Raw genomic sequence first — 24996 nt, 5'->3', positions numbered from 1 at the left:
ACTGGGACTAGGATCCTACTCATGACAAAGACTACACAGATTCTTCAGAAGATACCATCAGGGTGGCCCTACACTCACACATCGGTACAGACTCAATGGGATTCAGATAGTTAAGTAAAAAAGTTTGTCTTGATCTAGTCCATAGGTCAGTAGCAAAGTATAATTTCAGTGTGAGTTGTTATTGATTCAAAACTTCCTGTGAATTGGACATTTCCCTGTCCAGAATGAAGAGATACTAAGCACAACACTCAGCCCATTCTATAAACCATGTTTTTGCTTTTATAACATGTTCAAATGTTGTGAGAAGGTATATGTGAAGTGAAGCTCAATTGCTAGTGAAGGACAGAGGAAGGGGGAGAAGGAGGGAGGGAGGTTACAGAAGGAAAAGCAATCAACAGGGTGGAAGGAAGCATAAACCATCCTGATTTATACTTTTTCTCCACCCCTTCTGTTGATTGCTTTTCCTTCTAGAGAGACATCTTTACTCTTCTTCTACAAGGAGTGATGTGAACTGATTTACACTGCCTTTCCAACAGATACCTAAGGCACCCTCCTACTCAAGAAAAAACACTAAAAAATTAATAAAGTTTACATTGTTCAACTAGCTTTATTTGTCTTCACTGACTGGTTGGGCGTTTTTTTATTTCATGACAATCAGCTATGTGGGTAATATATAAACATCATTTAATTTGTTGCTGTAACTAGCGATAGTAAGTATGCCATAGTGTCTTAAGTGAACCACATGACAATAGGTACTTAGGAAACATCAGATGTAAATGAGCCTTGGATTGTTCTGTGTATCTGCTGTGCAATGGCTAAAGATGTATAACACACAGAGGTCAATTTATACCCTATTTAGCAACTCTGATGGTATAAACTGCTATTCCTTGTTGCAGAAGCTGCTCAATGGGTGTTGGAGGTGGCAAGTACATGGAGATGCAGGAATGGAAGAGGGCAAGAGACTGCCGGACAGAAATTGACAGGAGGACCAACCCTGAACTGGACTGTGCCTTTACCATGGACTTTGCCTGTTTCTACCCCTGTTCCTTTTCCTTGAGTTCATGCTGTCTAATGTCTCTCCCAGTTCCAGAACCTTCCCCCCAGGCAGGCAGGTGCCTAGCAACAAGAGAACAGCTACCATTGGCCAGCTCCTCCTAGGGGGCGGCCCTGGCCCTGCCTGTCACCAGTCCACGCCCAAGTTCACTCCCTCCTAGTTTGCATACCCTATGGGCTGAGATGGATTTGCATGCTCCGCCTCAGCTCCACCCCTTTTCCAGAACCTTCCCTACCCCAAGTTATATAAACCCCTGTTTCCCCCCAATAAAGTTGGATCAGCCTAGATCTTCGGATCAGGTCAGACCACCCTCGTCTCCTTGGTGTTTGTTCTCTGCTCGCGCGAGGCAAACCACACCTTGGGTCGAGGGATAGCCGCGAACGACAGCTCAGCAGGCAGTCTGCGAACCCCGTCGCTGGTCTAGTCCCTTCCTGAGACTAAGACTGCGACAAATGGGTGAAGCCACTAAGAGGCAAAACGGTCTCACAAACTTGGCTCATCCTTGCCCCCATATGGTGTTAGGGCCAGAGTATGAAAGGTGCTATGTGGGCAAACCCATGACCTCAGAGGCAATAGTGTTGATTCTCCTCTCAAAAGAACTGAAGCCAGCCCTGTGACACACAGTTCAGTCAGGTGGGCAGATGAAGCACCTACGTGGTCATGGCCTGGATGTAGAATGAACCAAAACCTGTAGGAGGTCGTTTTTGCAGGTGTGAGATTCACTTTCATATTTGAAACACTGTTTTCCTTTGTAACAGACAATTTAAATAACACTGCATGTAAACACTTCAACAATATAAGTAGTGACTGCTTGTGACATACGTGAAAATGAAATTTCCAGACTTAAAGACAAACATTGCATAATTCCACAAGGATCACATCTGGAAAATAGTGCAAAATAGGACAAATAAAAAGCATTCTTATCTTCTCAACCAAACTTCTCTGATCAGTTCTTCAGTTGCATAGTAACTTTCTAATATAGCATCAACATTTGAGAAGCCCAGATGTTACGAAATATGCAGTGAGTCTGTGTTTTCAATAGTGAATTAAAAGCAGGATTAGTTACTCCATCAGATCTAAGGTTTCAGGTCTGACAGTAGAGTGAAGGATACTAACACGCAGCTCCTGTTTTTAAGGTACTTGGCTGATGTGGCTGCCAGGTTGAGTTACCTTTTAGCGGGAACCTGGAGCCTTACTGGTTTGGGTAGTGATGCAGTGGCTTTCCTGACTCTTCACTGTGTGCTTGCAGAAAATCTCTACCTACAATGTACCTTGTCACTTTTCGAATTCCTGAGGCCTCATGTGTTTATATCAGAGCCTCTGTCTGCTGGTGGTGGTGGAAGAAAGGATCTGGATGGCTCTTATTTCAGTCCCAGTAAGCATGTCCTGTTGGCATTTTAACGAGAGGTCCTTTGGGACAGTAGCTCTGTGTTACAGAGATTTAATAAAGCATCCAGTTGACAGAGCTGTACTGTCTGCTGGGGACTTTCAGGAATACTAAGAGCTTAGGAGCCCATGGAAACAAAGACAGCTTTTCAAAGATCTCTCTCTCTACAGCCTCCACCAAAGTGATCTTTTAGGCCTTTGTCTCAACTTGATGTTTTGACAGTGCTCTTCAAGTAAGAACTGAGAAGACTAGATTTTGTCAGAACTTAACTTGAAAGGATTTTCAGTACTTCCATTTCTTATTTATTTCCTTTTGGCAAGAAAAGTTTTACATATGGGAATCTCATGAAGCAGAAAATCCAGCTTTTGTATGGCATTCCCTCTTCGTGACAGAGGGCACTACAGTGCCTGAGTCCATATCATGGCCTTAACACGATTTGCTTTTAGAAGAGGGGCTGCTCTCCATCCCTGCAGGAATGATGTGTCATTTCTCAGGCAGTCTTTATCTAGATGATATATTAAAAAACTGTTTCATTCAGAGTCTGCCCAAAAACTTCCATCACCACTTTCTAGCACAAGCGACATATTTTTAAAACAACAGACCCCTCACCTTTGCCCTAGGTAAGTGATATAGTATGAAGTAAATAATGTAACATTTCTTTCGTATTTTATATTATAGCATAAGATATTAGAAACGATACTCTGGCACAATAGTGCTGACACCTTTGACAATGGTTTTGTGCTGGCTCACCCACCATATTTTCCCTCCATGGAAGAAAAATACTGTGAAGTCACTTAGGAGGAAATGAGGTCTGGAGGTAGTTAATCACTTGTGCAAGTGCAAGGTGTGGGATGTGAGATAGGATTCACAGGCAGCAAACAGTAGCAAGACATTGAGAGAATGTGTATTCTGAGTGCCATTAATTTGCATTGAGTACACGGGGCTAGGAGAAGTGGTCTAGTTAATTAAACCATCTCACCGAAATAGATTCAAAAGAGGTTTAGTTTAGCATTAAAATCAGCTTTAGCTTACATTCCACATGGGTTACATTGAGATAATTTATTCTGTGTCTGAAGAAGTTCAGATACAGATTATGCAGTATCACTTGCTTTACAGAGCAGAGTTACTTGTGTAAACATTCCTCAATATCTGTATGCTGTTCCTCTCCACCTCATTTGAAAGTGTCAGTACAGACAAAAATTAAAGAATAAGATTCATGGAAGGCTGATTGCAGCAAGAGACAAAGGTGAAGTGACCTACTGGAAGTTTGCAGTACCTTTTCACCTCTAGGCATCTGTAACAAAAAACACTGGAGTTTGAAAATGTCTATTTATTCCTTTGTGTTCACCCAGAAATCACAATACAAGCCAGTATGACTAGCTCAGGCTTAAAATATTGGCAGTGATGCATGTCTATATTGATGAACACTGATGAGCCAGATAGAGGAAGTCAAACTAAAATAACATCTGTTTGATCAGCACCTGTCTCTATTCACTTTTATTATCTTCATCACATTCCCCAAACAATAACATGGATGTTATTTGAGTGGATAATACATAAGGGAGAGGAATCCACTATGTACACAGATGGTAGTCCTTCTTCTTAAATTAAAATTATCATCTTTTGGTAGCCCAAAATTTGCTTAAATGAAAGCAATAAAGCCCAAAGGAGTTAAAGGAACAACCTTATTGTTGTACGACTACCCTATTTTCTTACATGATGAAAGATTATCTGTTATTTAAATGTTTTTAAAACTCTAATTTCATCTGAGGTTTTACCATCTGTGTGTCTACCAAACTCTTTCCTGTGCTCTTAGTAAGGGTCTTAGTTTCTCAACTTGGGATCTAGAAATAAGGCAGGCTGGATCAATGTTCAGCAGAACTGACTTTAGAAGAAAAATTGAATACCTGTAAAGTTAAAGAGCTATTCAATTTGAAGTATATACACTATTTTTTTAAAATTATTTTCTGGAATATTCCACTTAGGAAGAATGACTTGTGTAAAAAATTGTCAATAATTCTATGAGTTTTTAGAGAAGAATATTGTTCACTGAAAACACAACTGAGTACCTAAAATCTTGAGCTTACAGCCAAATTTATGATTAAGGGAGTGATCATCTTTACAGTCCCCATAACTGTTCAGCTACTGTGACCTGGGAGCATTCAGGAGAACAAGATTAGTCTTGTAAGGATTTATAGGACTGGCTCCTGAGAAACCACAGTTGCAGAAGAAAGAACTGGAGGTATTCAAATCCCACAATGCCAGCACAATTAATTTTGTAGTCATGGAAGATATCTGTATCAAAGTGTTTTCTTCTGTTATTCAGTGTGTGATGTAGTACAGGGACAAGTCGGAATTTGGCGACTGAAATTAAAAGTGCCTATTACAGAGAATTTGCATTATGTTCTATTCCTAAGTGTAGTAGCTGCAAACACAGTGCAATGGACACCCAGCCACTCATAGGAAATTGAAGTCTGACACTTTTTAGTAAGCACATCAAATTTCTATCACACCTTCCATACTTTGTAGTCATCTTGCCAACCTAGCATTTCAGCTCACTTCCTTTTCACCACATGTATTCCTACAACATATCTTTTGAGATCAACATGGTGTGCAAATTACAAGCTAGAACAATCATAGTATTAACATGTCAAACTAAGTTCCTAAACAGGCTATGACAAAGCAATGGGTGAAAATGGGACATTGTGAAAGAAATGGTCATTCAGATCAAAGAGATCAAAAGAGGTGATCTATAAGACAAAGATTTAAAATAAATATTTTAAATTTCCATTTACTACTCTCTTCCAACAGGATGCATTGCTTTTCAATACACAGTTCCAACATGCAATTTCAATCCACATAAAATTCCTAATAAGAAGCCAGATACTAATAGGAGACAAGTAAATTTAGACACAAGCTAGCTGACAGGTCACAAAATGCAAAACAACCAGAAAATAAGAATCTATTTTCTCTCTTTGTAATGTTTCCTTCACATCTAATAACTGGTTTTAGTATCCTGAAACAGACAGTAAAATGAATACCTACAAAACTGACCGCAGATAGGTGAAGTGTCATTAATTAAGAAATAATACCCCTTGAAATCAGCCATTACCAGCAGCTTTCAGTTATGAGCCATTAATATTTTAACTAACAAGTCATTAATAGTGGTAATAACCAATTCTAAGGGGATTATTGCTTGAATAAACCATTTTTAATGATATTCAACATTCTGAAAAGCTTTGCCTGTTTTAACTTTCAATTTTCATTTTTGTAATGCCTCTGTATGAAGAGCTACTGCTATTCACACTGAAATAGAAGCATTGCTGCAAAACATAACACAATCTTGCATGGAATTTGTTCACAAGGCAAAAGGTTTCCCCTGCCTGCATTATTACATCTGTGATGTTGATAGTCAGTCATGGCTTCTGTCATCTGCCTTCTCTCTTTTCTGATGACTGCTCTGTAGCTTGCCTTGATCAGGGAGACCTGAGATACTTCAGTCATAGCCTCTAGTCTCATCTCTTGCATCAAGCTGTGGTTCTCTTTTGATATAACTGGATATGTACAATTACTCTCAGATGAGCCTCTGAGGGACAAAGAGATATAGTTTACTCCAGGCAACATTATTTTTGTGCCTGTACACAGGGTAAGCCTAATATTTAGACTCTGTCCCTCTGTATCTATTAAAATACTGGAATTTATTTTACAGATATCTCCCCAACAAGGTTAAATCATATAACTCTGGAGAAATAAGTTGACCCAAAGATGTATATTTCATGAGAATAGTCCCAGGTCTATATCATGTTCATATGTGTATAGCTAGAGATAGGAAAGACAGATAAGAAAGATAAGACATAAAGAGCCTCTTACATGTCTGAAAAGCAGAGATCTCTTTCCCTCAGGAGACACAATATTTCCTACCTTTGATCCTATCGGGCTAGCCAGAGAAGAAATGGTATCTGTTTTATGACACCCCAGAATTCCCATCTCTAAACCACTACTGGAAATAAAATTTTTCAGCAATCAACCCTTTTCTTGACTCAACAAAGGTATCAAAAAGGCTACAGATAAAATCTTGGCCTCTCTACTTGTATTGTAGGCCAGAGGAATAGGTTCTAACCTTGTCCAGAAATCAGAAGCAGAAGCAGACAGCAACAAGGCAAAGTATATGAGATCTTATATTTTCGTAATTTCATTTCCTTACCCTGATTAAATTATAATCTGGCTTTATAAATGGCCATTTAACCCAATACATTTACAGGAATTAATTCTTTGCAACAGTCATCTGTTTCTAAAGACATATAACAATGCTCCTTTCATATTTAACCATTATTTAGCATCATCAAAAACAATAAATCTTTTGTGCACAGGTTTCCTTTTGAAGCTCCACCACATGATTTTTTAACACTAGATGTCTTCTGTGTTTCTGGGGGTGGAAATGCAGCCAAACGCAACCCAATGGTACTGTGAAGGGGATTTTGCTGAGAAGTCATTTGAGTAATTTCAGTCACTTCAGCATCTCATAGTGGATAATTTCACACAAAAATGTGAGAATGCATGAAGTCTTTTGCACAAATAAAGAATATCCAATCAAGTGGCACCGTTTGTCCTGCAGAGATCTGCTTGTGTGCATTATGAATGCACTTTCCAAGAAAATAACAAAAGCATGAATGAACCAGTATATTGGATGTTTTGAAATAGAATTGAAGTTGAGCACAAACAATGCAAATGTCTCCACTGGCCCTTTTCATGATTCCTCAGAAGCTCAGGTAATTGCAGTGCTGGCCAGGAAATCCACAACTTCATTATGTCCAGGTTTCATGCTTTACTTCTTCCTAAAGATATAGCAGTAACACAAAGTTTACAGTTTCAGTCTGTTCCCAGCCTCTCCCCATTTCCTCTTTATTCCCAATGACCCCATTGACCTTTCATGTCTCTCTCCAATTCCTTCTCTAGCTGTCTCTTCGAAGAAACCTTTTCGCAAAGGTAATAGTTTCATTTTCATGCAGCAACAAATAATTCATAGAAACACATTCACAGATAACAGATGAGGTATGAGAAGCTTATAAATTAGCAGATAGCAGTCAGTATAACTATCCAGTAATTATTACAATGGGGGGAAAGAGTAATTTAAGAGACTGGTAATATGACAAGGAATCTCACTTCTAGTCAATTAGTTAGAATTCTGCCAAGTAAATAGTAACTGAAAGATACTACCTTTGTCTTGTTTGGACAAGCTGTTTGGTGGCTTGTGAGGCAGTGTTGACAGACAAAGTCAGTTGCAGACTTACACACTCACAAAACACAGAACAAAAACCACAGAAACAAAAACACAGAATAATTTCTTCATTCCTTCCTCTTCTGCTAGGAATAACCAAAGTTCATCCCATTTCCATGCATCTGTTTTCCTCCTTAATAAAAGAAAACACTTCATGGCAAAAAGCCTTTGGTTTTAGACCTAGAAAGCTTATCACTGAGAAGGAGTCATGGTTTCTGGAAGAATAAGTAGAAGTCTATTCTTGACACCTCCCATAGGACTGACCATGGTCTCACCCCATGATCTTGCGTATGTCTCATTGAAATGCTAACCCAAGACTGAGAAAGCAATCATCATAGGGCAAAGAGAGATGGGAACAAAGCAAACACAACAAAATACAGGATGAGGAAGCCTTCCTGCTGAAGTCCATTCCTCCAGATTACAGTGGAGCTGGGAATACACAGGGGAAATGTGTTAGTCTCCAAAAGTGATTGTACTAAACCTGAACCTGCTGCAGTGTGGGAACAGAAACTAGCAAAGAGAAGACAGGGTGACAGTACTGTTTGGCTACTCTCCCTTCCCTGCTTTGTCTGAGTAGAAGAGGTTCTTAGTTGCTATGGCTGCCAAGAACCAATAATGCAACTGACTAAAAATAACTTTAACTTCTCAGAAACTGATATTACAGATCAGGCAAAAATAAAGTAATTCCTTCTCTTATTTACCCCTTTTGTGGCCTCATCCTCCAGCAACACTCCCAAAATGGAAGCAGAACATTATGCAGCAGATATTTTCACAATGATTTAAACCTGAGCTCCATCAGACACACGCTTAGAATTGCTACCTCCCATGTACAGACCCCTGGAAACAGGACATTATGATAGGTATTTGCAAACTACTCTGAAGTGCAGGCTCCAGAAGTCGTTTTCACTGCACCATGTACTTTAAGTTGAGCCAGAAAAAGCATTACACGTTTGATGGGAAAGTGTCGGAGGAGACCCAGGGTTTATACAGTGGCAAAAATACTACAAGAGATGGATAGACGAGGACACCGAAGTCCAGGAACCCGGCTCCCCGAATATGGAAGCTCTGCGACAGATTTATAAGGACTCTAATGTTCACACCCTATATTGATGTTTCCCCAGCTTGAATGTTATACACCCCAATGTGTCTACCCTGGTTGTTTTTCCCTTGGTAGTTCCTTGTCCGGGTTCCCTCTTCCCACAAAACCCTCCGGGTCGCAGCCCCCTGTCCTGGCCTGACCCGGCTATGGGGGCGGTTGCCGGCGGGGCTGCCCATGAGGCGCTGCTGGAGCCCGGGCGGGGGCTGTCCCTGCCTCGAAGTGCCAGAAGCCCTACGGTAGACTTTCCCCGCCCATCTCATTCTCCCATTGGTCCTTTTGCCGCTCCTCCCCTCCCTCCTTCCCCTCGTTTGCATGTACCCAATGAACGGTGTTACTCCACCCCGCCTCCGCCCCTCATCCCCGCCTACATCCGGGGAATTCCCATGCTCTCCTCAAAAGCTAGCGCGCGGCAATAAACTTGGCTTTTCCTCGTGGACTCCTGGCAAGTGCGGGCTTGTTCCGTTCGGGACGGTCGCCGGGCCGGGGGTGGGAGGAGCCATCCCTCGCTTCTAAGGGGCCTGATCCTAGGGAGCCCTGCTTGTCGCTTTCCTAGCCTGGCTCCTGGAAGCGGAAACCTCTCCACCGTATCGGTGGCTATTTTTAATCCGCTGAAAATTGGCGCCCAATAGAGCATGGGACTCTTAATCCCAGGGTCGTGGGTTCGTGCCCCACGTTGGGCGCCAATTTTCAGCGGATTAAAAATAGCCACCGATACGGTGGAGAGGTTTCCGCTTCCAGGAGCCAGGCTAGGAAAACGACAAGCAGGGCTCCCTAGGATCAGGCCCCTTAGAAGCGAGGGATGGCTCCTCCCGCCCCCGGCTCGGCGACCGTCCCGAATGGAACAAGCCCGCACTTGCCAGGAGTCCACGAGGAAAAGCCAAGTTTATTGCCGCGCGCTAGCTTTTGAGGAGAGCATGGGAATTCCCCGGATGTAGGCGGGGAAGAGGGGCGGAGACGGGGTGGAGTAACACAGTTCATTGGGTACATGCAAACGAAGGGAAGGAGGGAGGGGAGGAGCGGTAAAAGGACCAATGGGAGAATGAGATGGGCGGGGAAAGTCTACCGTAGGGCTTCCGGCACTCCGAGGCAGGGACAGCCCCCGCCCGGGCTCCAGCAGCGCCTCATGGGCGGCCCCGCCGGCAACCGCCCCCATGGCCGCGTCGGGCCAGGACAGGGGGCTGCGACCCGGAGGGTTTTGTGGGAAGAGGGAACTTGGACAAGGAACTACCAAGGGAAAAACAACCAGGGTAGACACATTGGGGTGTATAACATTCAAACTGGGGAAACATCAATATAGGGTGTGAACATTAGAGTCCTTATAAATCTGTCGCAGAGCTTCCATATTCGGGGAGCCGAGTTCCTGGGGTTCGGCGTCCTCGTCTATCCATCTCTTGTAGTATTTTTGCCAGAGTATAAACCCTGGGTCTCCTCCGACAGGAAAGGATCAAGATTTACCTCAGGAATAAAAAGAGTGATAAGTAGGGATGAATAAGAAATGAGATATAAAATGCATATGTGATACAGTGAATCTTGTCCTGTATCAATCTGCTCAAGGCCACCTTTGCAGGGCAACACAATAGCAGTGCTAAACACTAACTGTCCCTGCAAGATATGCTGCAATCTGCAGAGCAAAGACATGTCTGTCAGTGCAGCATGTTCTTATTATGAGTTTCTTTGTGAGACTACATAGGTGGGGCACTCAGTGCATACTGGTGAAGTAAACAGGATTTCCAATTTTCTTTTTATTTCACCTTTACAATGATGCTGTCAACTGGAAATGAAGAAGGAAGGAGGCGATGAAGTAAGAATATTCAACCACAGCAGAGAAAGGAAAAAGTAAGGGTAAATGCCAGCTGCAGGTACAGGGGAAAAGAATGCTTACAAATACGTCAATAATTTAAAAAAAAAAAAGGGGGGGGGGGGAAGAATGCTAAAAAGATGTTTAAAAAATAATTGGGAACAAAAATGCCTACAGACTGAAATATGGTGCTGGGATTTAATCTATTTTTCACAACAGAATAATAGATAGGAAAGCTGACGACCTACACAGGCATGAGACTCTGCAGGCCTCATGTACTTTCTACTAGTCATGAGTGTTTGGTTGATGTAGCAGTCTGCATCACAGTTGGAAGGTGATTGTGGGACTGAATATTTTGGAGATAGTACCTAGAAATCTATCTGTGCATGATTTGAATATCATCTCTAAGTAAATTGCCTTTGTTAAAACTTCACTTTACTAGGAAAGGGAAGACATCCGTTACTAAATACTTGAGCTATGTTTATTTTGCAAGAGCTAGCAGACAGCTTCATGTTAAAATTACTGCCTGTCCATGCTACTATCTGCAAGCCTCAAATTATTCTGTGATTATGAGCACTGTGATTATGATCAAGTAGGTGGCAACCCCCATGGAGGGGAGGCTGGAATTAGATGATCTTTAAGGTCCCTTCCAACCCAAATCATTCTATGATTTCATGATTCTATGATTTTATGATATTATGACATAGACCCATTTTGTAGAAAGATTACATAATTGGAGGGCATGCAAATAGTCTGGGGCTTTGTAGAAAACTGGATACATTGTGCTGAAGATGTAAACAAACTAGTGATCCATCTGCTATATCACCGAGCCTTTTTTATGGCTTCCATCTCACTTTCTTCTTTCTTTTGTGGTTTTCGCAGCTATAAAATTGTCCAATCCTACTACTGATTACTGGAGCAGAAGCATCTCTCACTGCTGATCAGTGCTCATATTACTTTAGATTTATTACTCATTATCTCTGTTCCTTCTATTATTGTTCTAAATATGTGGATATGTATTTCTTGAGATAAAAAATTGCTAAGTGTCTATTAACCTTGCATAAAGACTTCCTGGGAAAGACACTCCTTATGAAAAAAACAAAACAAAACAAAACAAAACAAAACAACCCCAAACAACAACAACCAAATGGAAAAAACCCAACAAAACAAAACAAACAAAAAAAAAAGCCAAACTAGCCAATGTTCCCTTCCTCATACTTTTACCTCTATGAACTCTCTGAAGATAATATCTGTAAAAACAGTTTATTCTGCCAGCCAAGTTCCATGTATGCTTGGATTCCATGCTGCTTAGTGAGGTAACTTTTCAGTCATGCTAATAAAACTTGTAAGTATAAGCAAAGTCACACGCAAACAAGGAATTTCTGCCATTTTATCACCTCTTCCTGTGGAACAGTATCAAGACACCTATTCTAGAAGAACAATTGTACAGACAATGTGTGATACCCTCAACATGGTCTAACTGAATCCACACTAAAAACTCTCCTCTTTACATAAGGAAGAAAACCCCACGTGCTTGACAAAACCCATGAGAAGATAAACCTGTTAAACTGTGACTGGTTTCAAGACAACAGATGCCCTACTGTGATCTAATGCAAGCATTACATCTGAACTGCGTAACATATCTATGTGATTTAATTCATCACTACATTTTGCGCTATTTCCTAAAATTCTGGATGTTTGAGGTATAGCCTGTATCCCAGATGTGGATTTTGGTGTACCAGTTACATAGCAAGTTAACATGCAGACTAGATTTATGTAGAAGTACACAAAGGATGGAACTGGAACTGCCGAAAGGAGAGAGTGCCAGGCAGTGCAATGCAGAGAGCTTGAGGACGGGAAATGAAACATGGATGTGTAGGGAAAGGGCAGAGCCGCAGAGACCTATAGTAGAACCAATATTTACCTACCACCTTTGTTAATAGTCATGAAGACAGCAGAATAAAACCACATTCCTTAAATTTGCAGATGATGCTAAATTGGGAGATATTATACAAGTAAGGATCAAGAAATGTAATATAAAGCAGCTCAGAAAAATACAGGCTGTGAATAGCAAAGAAGAGATTCATCTTGTAAAAATGCAAGTTAATGTATGCCACAAGGGATGAATAACTCAGGCTGTAGGAAGCCACAAATCCAATAGACAGCAAAAACCTCCGGGTGACAGTGGGTAAAAAATTACAGAGGAGCATTCCCAACTGTATGGGCAATTGTGGGCTGCAAACACAGAGGGAAAGGCTCACAGAGAGCTTCAAGCCACCAGGTTTTATTCAGGATACCAGTTTAGCTTCAAGACAAACAATAACAACAGATATTCAAGGATGTTAGAGAGCAACAAACAAAAGACACTTCCATGGGCTAGCTGTGTATGACACAGTGAAGGAAAGTTCTAAATGCCTGAAAAAAGAGCAACTACATCCTGTAAAAGAAATCACAGATAGTCCTGTTGTCAAGTTGATTAAGATGCAAGAGCAAAAAAATTATTATTTACAAGAGTAGTCATAGTATCTACAGAAGTGGAAGATCTTACTTGTGGGATGCTTTTTGAGTAGGGATAGCAAAATCACTCAGGAGGATCAGTCCTGAACTGACAGGAAGGTGATGATAGAAAAAGCCTTTTTCTGCTTTGGTATCTATAGCAAGTTTAGAAGATCCATGTTGCAGCTGTGTATTCTGATATTTACTTCTGTGAAGCAAACAGAGATTCAGGAAAATAAAACCAAAAGCAGTAAAAGAAGAAAATTCTAAAGAATCAGCATCTAAGCAGCTGGAACAATGCTGAAAAAATAAACAAACAAACAACAAACTCAAGTAGGGCCATATTGTTAATTAAAACTAAAGCAAACTGATGACAATAATACCATTCAAGATGTTGAATTACTTCAGAGTTCATTCTGGAGGAAAATCAGAGAGTTGTGGGGAAGGATACGTGGAGGAATGTGATCAAAATGGATTCATATTCTACATGCCCAAAGGTTACATATGCCAACTCACAATAGGTACAGCAAGAGTAAAGATGGCCACCAAGGATGAAAGGAAATGACCAAAACAGGAGGACATCCAGAATTATAATTTACACTATATGAAGAATAGTATGACAAAATCTAGAAGACACTTATTATATGTTCAGTTCAACAACATGGGTTAAGGCATACTGTGAAATGCAAAACCAGACCAGAATGTTTATGAGCATCCTTTGGTTTCTAAGCAAGCTAATCAGACACATGGCAACAAGACAGCAAGATACTTTTTCCTGGGCTCTCAAGTTTACTCAGGTTAAGAGTTTCAGTGAAGCTGAGCAAAACAGTGTGAAAAAATATTGTATCCATGAGTAAATGCATTCTTGATTTGTCTGACACTATTTATGCCTTGCCTTACTATTTCTGCACTCAGAAGTGCATCGAAACATATTTCATCTCATGAAAAAATGTCTCCAAGCAAATCTCAGCTGGAAAAATTTATCATATAACTTTTGTCTGAAATATATTTGGATGGTGCATTTGAGATTTTAATTTGAAAAATCCAATCCATTAGCATTTCTGCACTCAGTGGAATAAATATGTGAGTCTTGAGGTTGATTCTGTTATGCATGTCCTCAACGTTATGCCTGGCAAGAGGTCTCATTGCCTTCAGCTCCAAGGCAACTCCCTGGAGCTAAGGTACAGCACCTCTGGGAGATCAGTGTAAGTCCCAGCCCAGCAATGTGACCATACTGGCTCTTGCTGTCCTCAGGCACATTTCACTGCAGTTCACCATCAAAAGCTGGCCTGGGGGGTGGGGGGAGTGGGGAAACAACATTTTACGTATTTTTCATAGTCAGAAGCAGTTCAGGCTTGTTAAACAACTGAAAGAATTTCTGCTCAATTCATCAAATATGTATACAATACATGACAATGAAAATATAACTGATTTCTAGAGCTTGCTTCTTTTTCCCTACTGCTTTCTCTATAGAGTAAGGCAGCAAAGAGCTGTAAGCTACAGGGCCTGATACCTTTTCTATATCCTCAGTGAAATATTCACTAAGCTCAGCCAGCTTTACCTGTGGAAAGCCACTGACATGAAGGGGGCTGAGGGGGTATCAATAAGAGCACAATTATAAGACTGTGTGTTACACAGTCTTCTCAGAGGGACTAATTTAGCCTGCAAAGCTTTATTGACAGTGATGATAGGCGAAATGGAGGGAAGTTAAGGCTGATAGTAAAAGCCCACCGTGAGTTTGCAGGAATAGCAGATACAATATCCATATTTTTATTTCTAAGCTAGGCCTGTCTGATGAAAATCCAAGAAATGTGGAGCTATTTTCATGAAGTAACTTTTTTTTTTTTCAGAGTAGAGCTGAAAAAAACCCTCATACAAAACTCCTGCCAAAATCTTTGCATAGTTTTGTGCTCCTGCAGAGAATCCTTCTAAAGCCAGGTTGTAACTTTCATCCTTCTGGTTATGGCTACAAATTAAGGTCAATTAAAGCAATGAGCTTTAGATACCCTACTGCTTCCATATTGTGATATAATCTTAGACGGTTTATAGAGAAAAGGTAACCAGAATTTATGATTCAGTAGTTCAATAAGAGGGTCACCCAAAACCTTAGCATAGGGGTGCATGATGAGGCACTGTGGCAGGGTAGAAAGCATGCAGGAGAAGGCATGCTCATACACGTCATTAGTATGTAAAGACTATCATACTGATTATTCATCTAGGGCATTATGGTATAGAGACTTTAAGCTCAGCTCCTACAGTGTTGAAGCCCAGAGTGTTCCCATGCTCAGCTGTGTGTAAACCTGAACTCAGGCTCAGCACAGATCTCCTGTGTATCTTCTTGCTCTGCTCAGGACTCCCCTAAGAAGAACTTTGAAGTATTTCCTTTGTCTCAGCTGATACGGTATTTGGAAGTGGGAAGGAGAAAGATACCAGGTCCCAGGAGGAGTCCACTTGGCAAATAAGCATGCCCTTGGGTATCCTATGAAGTACAAGCTTTAGATTTTTCTAGGCATTTAAAAAAGGTAGCTATAGAGTCAGTTCTAGATGTATTTCAGCTGAAAAGTCATAAGGTTTGAAAGATGAACTTGGGATTTTCAGTGTATATATGTAAAAATACTAAGCGCAAGTTCAGAGCTACACTCTGGCTCAGAAGGTCACAATTTCCATGACCCTTCTTTAAAGAGTGAAGTAACTGGAAACTATAACTTGGCAGACTTCCTATCTAACCCCATCTTCTTTTCCATAATAAGCAATGGGGCAGAGAATCCCACAGGCAAGCACAATTGAACATCTTCAACAGCAGAAAGACAGGTTCCCACTAGCTTCAGGGGAATTAAGTGCTTTGAGACAATATGAGATTACCAAGAGTGCTCTTTATCATTCTAATCTTATGGGTAAATCTAAGCACAAAGCTCCAATTCAGGTGCAATTAATGATGCCATGTAAATACTGTAGCTGAAACTTCTTCATGAGATATCTATATGGACAATGCAACTTGGATCTGATCATGTGTTTAAAGCCCAATACTGAAGATTTTTCAGCAGTGGTATATCTTATGTAATAGGCTCAAAATCCTAGCACTGATACAGATTGGAAGGGATCTCTGAAAAAGTTATCTGGTCCAGTGTCCTGCTCAAAGTTTTTAGCACATTGTTTATGGCCTTGGCGAGTAAAGTTTTGAATACATTCAGCCTGTTGAGGTTGGTATAACTTGCAGCTCTGCTTTCCAGCCTCTTAACCAGTCCTTGCCAGTTTGGTGTCAGCCACAGACTTGTTCCCATCCCATTGTTCAGGCTGTTAATAAAAGTGTTGCATATCATCAGCACTAATATCAGTCCCTGAGAGATGTCACTTACCTGGCTGCCAGTGGAAGTTTGCAATATCGATTTCAACCTCTTGAGCCTGAAGAAGCAGGAAGTGTTCCATCACTTAACAGTACACTTCTGTGGGGCATATTTAACTACTTTGCCTTTAACCATACTGCAGCGAACCCAAGTCCTTCATCCTTGAAGGAAACTTCCAATGTTTCTAGGATTGCTACTGCAGAAAATCTTAATATGAGAGTTGCATACACTATTTGTTGAAGATGAATTGTTAAAATTTTCTGTATGAGGGAAAGAGTTTGAGATTTACTAGTTCCTTCTAGGCAGTGGAAGTGGTAGAAAACTTTTGCTTTTTCCAAGGAAACAGAACAAAAGAATAAGTAGTTTGAAAGATGGCAAGACCAAATCATCCACTGTGGTCACTTCCAATCTTACCATTCTGTGATTCTGTCAAATGTGGCCTCTACACATTGACATAATTTAGTGAGGGGCCAGTCCTAAGGAAGAAGGATGTGATACTGTTTTTTCAGTTGCTACAATTGCTACTTTTGCTTTCCTTGTTATAATTATGAAGATAAATATTACTTTTTTATTGATACTCCTTATTGTATATATTTGTAAACAGTGAAACATTCATGTCATGCTCTCCACGTAAAAGTGCAGTGTAGTTGTTGGAAATAATGATGAAAAAGGATTTCTGTTTCTTGGGTGTGTTTTTCCCTTGGATTGCACTTGGACATATAAAAGCAGCTTATGCAATAAGATATTCCATCAAAACAGAGACAGCAGGAGGGAGAGGGTGAGAGAGGGAGAGAAAACCCTGTTCATTCAAATTTGAAAGTTACTTCTTTCTTTTTACTATATCACACTCCAGAATGAATATAAATCACAGCCTTCTTACTTCCCAGGCAGATTTCCACCTTAATTAAGTGGATTCATCATGACTTATTATGACAATACCTCATTTTACCCACTGTTCCACTCCTTTTTTGACTCTTTTGATTAAAATGATCATGCTGCAGTGTCCCACATGATAACTGTGTTAGTTATGGTAAGTAACTGATCTATTACCACAGGATGATACAGTTTGAAGGCATTTTAATAGGGGCTGGCAGATTTCAATATTATTAGAGGGTCATGGAGTGTCTGACATTTCAATTTGTTATCAGGCCACTCATATCACTAAGGCAATCATTAAACATAGGCTCCAATAAGGTTTCTGCTATGTAGGGTCATTCATTATTGACAAGGAGAGAAATAAATACCTTCCCAGGGGCAGCCTCAGCATGTAATACTGTAAAAATTGTCTTAGTCTGGAACCATATTTTCTAGATGTGCTGGCAAATCAAGCATTACATTTTCAAATTAAACCAAATGAAAGACTATAGATAAAAACATGAATACTTAAATTCTGTCTTTACATACTGTCAGAACACTCATTATAATCACATATGTATAAAAATTGGTAATTAGATCACAAGTTGGCTTACTTTACCACTATGATGGGAGTTAATAATGCACCTTTGTCATCTTTGGCTTTATGAGGTCTGTACACCTGGGACAGACTTTGCATAATATAATTAATCATCATATATCATCTAGCTCCAAGAGGTATTTAACAGATGAGCCATCTTCACTCTTCAGCTAGGTAATCCTGTGATTCAGCTTGGAAACAAAAGGACTATATTCATCATAAAGGCTTCTTAATATTTTCCCTCTTAGATTAATGTTATTTGGGATATGCCTTAAAGTTCCTTTTTTAATCCAATTTTCCCTGAATAACCTCAAGCTCATATACAATTCACACATCTTTTAAAAATTAACTGTGTTGCGCTTTAAAACCAAATTGAGAAAAAATTGTTTGGAAGAAGGCAAAAGATATTGATTAAAAAAAAAACTAAAAGGATTTGGACAGTGCTATTTATTTCTGGTTATTTAGTTTGGGTAAAAATAAATTTGTCTGATTTTTTTCTCAGTTTCTTGGGAATAAAAATTAGTTACACTGGAAATATGGGTGTTAGGATGTACTACAGCGTTTGGTGAAGAAACATCAGTGTTGCACTAATGGATGCAAAACAGAAAGGGCCTAAGCCTTCAACTACATGTTGTCTTAAGTAGTCCCATTGGCTTGATCCAGATCCATTCAGAACAATAGACCTTTAACTTGATTTCTGAGTAAGATGGATTTGGCTCAAAAGAGCAGTTCAAGAGAAAATCAAGCTCAAGAAAAAAATGAGCTATTTTCACTTACTGTTATAACTGATGAACTGCAGCATCCCTGGTGATAGGGAATTAGTTTATAAAATTTCTTCCAGATTTAATAATAAAACATGTTATTAATAACTGGGGTAAAATAAGCAAGTATGTCTCCCACAAATCTGTAAGGTGATCCTTTCTTTTTAATTCATGGCAAGAGCTTTAATTGGATCAGAAGAGCAACCAACAAACAACTAAATTGACAATGTAATTTAATTCAAGCAGTGTAGTAAGAAGGAATCTTTACTGACAGTGGTTATTCAACCTTATTCATTCCTGGGTACCAGCTTAGTCAATTCCAACATAACAGCTTCTCTCCAGTTCATCTCTAGGACTCCCCCACAAATAACCATTTAAACTTAACAGTGCAGTAACTTGGCTCAGTGGAGCAAGTTGTTATCAGGTTTCCAAGCTTTCTGATCAAGGAGAGTAACCTTCATTAAGTGAAGCAAGAGATGCTGAACTAAGAAACAGTTCTATCTACAAGCTGACACAAGACATTTCAGGAGAGGCAAAAATGGATGACTGTAGCCAAGATGGCTTAGAGCTCATGTAGAAAGAAGGCATCTGTGTGGAGACAAAAGGATGTCAAAGTGTAAATGAGTAAGAAGGACTTCCTGGACTGAATGGATTAAATTCAGTTATATAGTGAGAATCTGAAAGACTTATCAGCAATATCTGAAGTTGTCCAACTTGAAAGTTGAGAATCATAACAACATTCAGATATTTGGAGGTACTTAATGAAAATGGGACAGTATTTCTCCATTGGCAAACATGCCACTGTCTTTTATAACCAGTCTATCACAAGGGTACCTTGTATTAAGCTCACACTTCTGCAAAACATTCTACATTCTATCAGAGATTCATGCAATACCCCAAAAAAAGAAGTTTTATGGTATTGATCATGATGTTGATTAGGTATTTATCTGGTACCATGATTTGTATGTTCATTTAGTCACTGTTTCCTTCAAAATAATTCATCTTATGTCTAACAATTAATGATAGTTATATTTTTTGTCTGGGGGTGAAAGGTTGCCTTCTAGTATGATTATCATTGGCAATTTAGGATTATCAGACCTGAATAGCACAAGTGTATATCATAGGAAATTTTTCTCCATGTGAAATACATCGACAGATTCACTTAATCACAGAATAGTGCATCTTTCTGATTTGGCTCCCTTGGGATCTGTTCCATAAAGTTGTCACCCAAGTTTTTAGGAATTCTTTGGACCAGGTTGAACCAGTTGTGTGATAGTCTCAGTTAATTTCTAAAAAGTTGAAGTCCCCCATAAGGACAAGGGCAGTTGACTTGGAAGTGTCCCTTAGTGCCTCAAAGAATAAATTGCCAGTGTCATTGTCCTGTCTAGGAGGTCTATAGTAGATTCTCACAATGACATCTGCATTATTTGTTTGCCCCTTTATTCTTACCCAGAGGCTCTCAACTGTGCCATTGCCAACTGTGAACTCCATACATTCTAACCCTTCTATTATGAACAATGCCATATATTAATGAAGCTGTACTGTACTAATGAAACAGTACTGACCCTAATACCCACCCTTTGCCTTTCAGGTCTAGGAACTGTCCTCCAGATGAACATGTGCAGCTGATTACAACTCTTTGAGCATGGCAGTTCAGCCAGTTTTCAACCCAGCTCACTGTCCACTTTATCCTGTCTGTTAGTTGTGTCAGTTAGTGTATGAAGTTGTCATGGCAAACAGTGCTGAAAGCTTGACTAAAGTCAAGATAAACAACCAAGCCAGTGATGTCATCACAGAAATCTATCAGGTTGATCAACCATGAATACTCCTTCATAAATTCATGCTGATTATTCCAAATCACTTTCTAGTTCTTCATACTATTGGAAAGGGTTTCCAGGATTATTTGTTTCCTCAATTTAGTAAAAGAAAATAAAAGAGAAAACATACACACTCCCTTGAAAGTTACTTGAGAATGAGAAAATCTCATGTTTACAAAAACAGGTGAGTACAAGGATAATATTGTTTGCAGCTTTGTTGTCCATTTAGTGGTTGAAAGTTTCATGAACAGGTTTAAGAGCAGAGCCTGAAAACTGTTTTTTGGGATGCTCTCTGACTGGACTCAGTCTGAAGGAAGCTGTTGCAGATACAGGAGGTTTGAAAGTTTCTTTCCAGGCAGAAGAGGTAGCATAATTATAGTGAAGTGAGTTGCCACTTCTCAGTCTGGCACAGAGAGAAAGGATAGATGAGACAAAAGTAGGGAGCTTGAGTCAATTTACATTCAAAATCACCAGGAATGTTCCACTGAGTTTTTTGGAGGCAGGATCAAACCCAAGATGTTTAATGATCATGTGTTGTTTTACATAAATGTATGAAATGTGCAACTGTTTTTGAAGACATTAGATTATCTCACATTTCCTATTTGGTTAGCCAAGAAATTATGATAATACAGAACATTGTCTGTTGAAGTGTGAATGCAGTTTCTATTAACCAATCTGATAGTAGCACCTCACACTCAATGGAGAGAATATATTTGTCTCCAGGAAACAGTAACCCAAAGGCACAATGTAAAGGGTATCTGTCACATCTCAGCAACAAAACTGAGCACAGCTTCTGAATTTGAGTAAGATGAAGAAGTTCTGCAGAAATATTAATATACATTTATGTGCCTAATTTAATTTGCACAAATCAGAAGGAGAAGGAACAAGTTGTTAACATCTTGGTATTTTCTGTCATCTGCAATGCAATTATCGTTGAAAACATAAAGCATATTGGAGACCATACAAATTTTTATATTAGCAGCTACCAATTTACTAGCAAAATCAACTTGTTTCAGAGCTGTTAGCTTCAGTTGAAAATACCATATCTTCATGCTAGTTTGAGTTGGATTTATTTTGTTTGGATATTTCAGTTATACAGAATTTCCATAGTAGCAGCAGTTCTAAATCTCTAGCATCCAAATAATACCCAAATTGATAAACATCAATACCACTGAAATATCAAACTGTTAGCTTCACGTCCCATCCTACATTATTTTCTGTAACCTAACCCATTGCACTCCACTTCTCTTGGCCTTTCTCTACCTGTGTCTTTTCCTCCATTATATCCCAGAACCTCTTTCAGTAGAAGGTAGGCTATTACCTATATGCTTCTGCACTCCAGTGATGGGGGAAAGAAGGGATGGGATGTGAGTCGTGCTTGATTTCCTGGGGTTATTTCCTCTAGCCAATGTAAGTTTCATTTCCAAAACCTGCCAAAATGAATCAAACTGAATTGAATTAGAGTTGGTTTAATGCTGAATGATAATGTCTGTAATGAGGATCAATGCAGTTTAACAAACTGATTTTAACCCATACTATCAGTTCATTCGGATGTACTTTTATAGCTCTTCCCAATCAGAAGAGCTCTCAAGAAATGGTGTGTCATGAAAACACAGTTTAGACAGTGCAGGGTTAGAGTAGTTATACACAAAACTCTTCCAGATGAGTGGTATACATCAAGGTCTGCTGCCCCAGTGTTACATGTCTATAACGCATATTTTATTGGATCTCCAATGCAGTCCTTTGGTATTTGAGAGAAATAAATTTGTGCAGAAGGCTACTATGCAGTAAAAAGCTGCCATTGCACTCATTACAGGGTCAAAACTAGCTCTGGTTGCTGGAGCTGTGATGAAAAATAGTAATATATGCTCTTTAGGTTTTTTTTCAATTTCCTTCCCTCATTCCCAAAGGCAGCTTTTCCTTGTGCAGAATCTGCCACATCTGAGAATGTGAAATCTGCTGCTGTAGCAGTGCAGTAGCAGTTGATGAGGACATGGAGCTGGCTTATGAACAATGCCTCTCATCCCCTTTCAAAGCTCCTTCTTATGCCTGATTTTATGATTCCTGGTCAAAATACGAAAAGGTAGAATTCAGAAGTGTGGGAGAACTTGGAAGGATCATGTACTGAGCATTAACATAAAAAATAACCAAAAAACCAAAAAAACCCAAACACACACGCATAAAAATACACTGCAGATAGAAATCAGTAGAAATTTCTTATTCACAAGTGGGAGAGTATTTTTAGAGATAACAATACCAAAACAACATGGAGTCCATTTATTTTTTTTATCCCTAGACAGCATTGACATTTCTTGATTCTCCATGCCAGCTCAGAGATCAAGTATCTCAAGGAAGTGTAATTAAATGAAGACTCTTACAACAAATCTCTGTGGAGGTCAAGCAGGTGGTTTGAATTGTCTTGGAGGTGCATAGGAAGAAATAAATTGACTGCTATGCAGAACCTGCTCTAACAACAGAAAAGACCTTTCAATGAACTATAGCTATTCAGTACCCTAGATGTGTTCACCTGTGCATCCCATCCACTGGGAGCTCTAACGCACACATCTACTTACCAGTCTTCAGCTGGTTAAAATGAATGTGTTTCTTCACACATTTAATCATCAACCACCTTCCCATAACTAACTCTTTACTTACAAGCATGTTAACGAGGGCTGAACAGAGCTGTGAGAAGGAAATGTAATTTTGTTCTCCAATTGCCCTATTTATTATCCTCCTCGGCATTTGCATTCTGCACATTAGGATGCTGCATATAATGTGATCATTTACTACATGGCTGTGACTGCCAAATACAATGAATACAATAGAGGCTTCTGAGAGAGTTATTTTACATACAGGAAAAACACAGCTTGTTTTAATGGGGTTTAAAAGTGATCAAGTGTAGCGCAATGTTTGCACATACAGTCTTTGTTATCAGTCTTCTCTTATATATAGAGTAAGGTTGATTAATATATACATAAGTCAAATGATTCATGAAGCAACATATCACTTCACAGACCAGTGAGGGTCAGGATGTAATACTATACCAAAGTGTTTTGCTGTTAATAGATTCAGGGACAGGCAAAAAAGAGGGTGTTTTCCTCCTATTCAGATTGGTTTAGATATAAAAGTATTATCAAGCTCTAGGGACTGGGGAAACACAAAACCATTGTGCTTTTTACACAAAAACAGCTGCTTTGATCCAGTCCAGGCAGAAGAGTGAAGGAAGCATTTGTCTGAACCACAAAATGAGATTTCAGAGGAGCTCTGGTTTACCAGAAAATTCCTTCTGCCATTCCTTCCCTTCCCTTACTTGCCTCTTCCTCCATTCCTGCCTCCCTCCTTGCATTGATTGGTGTCAAGCTCTAGAAACTTTAAAACTTGGAGCTGATTGATGCAACACATTTTTGAAAAAACATATTTTTTCTGAAGAGATCCTTTCATGTAGAAGGGTATGGACAATGGGATGCAGACATAGGACTGTGGAGATACAAGAGTCTAGAAAAGGTATTTGCAAAAGTCTTCCATATTTCCCTGAACAGCTACATTTTTTTCTGCAGTGCTCACCTGCATAACTGAATGTATATAGAGGAATGAATTATTTTCATGGGGAAAAAATTGCACAATTAAGTTGCTTTTTATGTAAGTGGTTTTCCTTCTAAAAATTAAATATTAAATTACCAATGTCATATAAATGGTAAAAGACACATGAGCAATGTAATTTTCACAGCCTAGTCAGAAGCACTCAGTCCTGTACCTCATATACACCTCAATTATTCAACCATTACCTGGCCTTTCATTGGAGGATTTTATGCTTTGGAAGCAGTTCCAGTACAGATGTCCTGAACAGTTCTCATACATGTAGGAAAGGTTAAACCCAATGTCTGCAGCTCAAATGCACACAGAGGCTGCTTTGACACTGCCACTGCTCTACTACAGTAAAGCCCATGCTACTTACTTGAATACAAAAGTCACATAGGAATCTTTAAAATGTACACATTTTAATTAAAAATTACCAGGCATTTTTTGGAAAAGAGTGAGTGTACTCCCAGGGACTAATCCACTAACTTTTGTCTCAATAAGTCTTTCAATTTCTTTGGCTATCTATGGACCTATAGATTACTGCAAAGCCCATAGATTACTGTATTGCCTGTGTAGTCACTGTATTGATGATACTACCATTTTGAAACATTGCAGATTATCATGGGTATGAAATGAGCTATGTGGTAAACATAATTTGCAAATCCTATGTTGTTGCAGAACATCAAGTACAAAACAGATCACATGGTAGTCAAAACTATTACTATTCAATAGAAAATCACTAATACTGCCGGAATACTGCTAGCAGAGTTTCTGTGCACTGCTTTCATGGAAAATAGAAATAATAAAGAATAAGTTTTCCATGTGAATCTTCTTTCAGTGAGGAGAAAAGGCTAACCACGGGAAGGAAAACGCTTATTTCAGTGGTCATGAGTAGTGGAATGTTCTATAAAAATGTGCTGTGGCAGGTCA

The sequence above is a fragment of the Pithys albifrons genome, chromosome 3, assembly GCF_047495875.1.
Source record: "Pithys albifrons albifrons isolate INPA30051 chromosome 3, PitAlb_v1, whole genome shotgun sequence".
In the NCBI taxonomy this organism is placed as follows: domain Eukaryota; kingdom Metazoa; phylum Chordata; class Aves; order Passeriformes; family Thamnophilidae; genus Pithys; species Pithys albifrons.
This window is presented reverse-complemented; position numbering follows the sequence as displayed.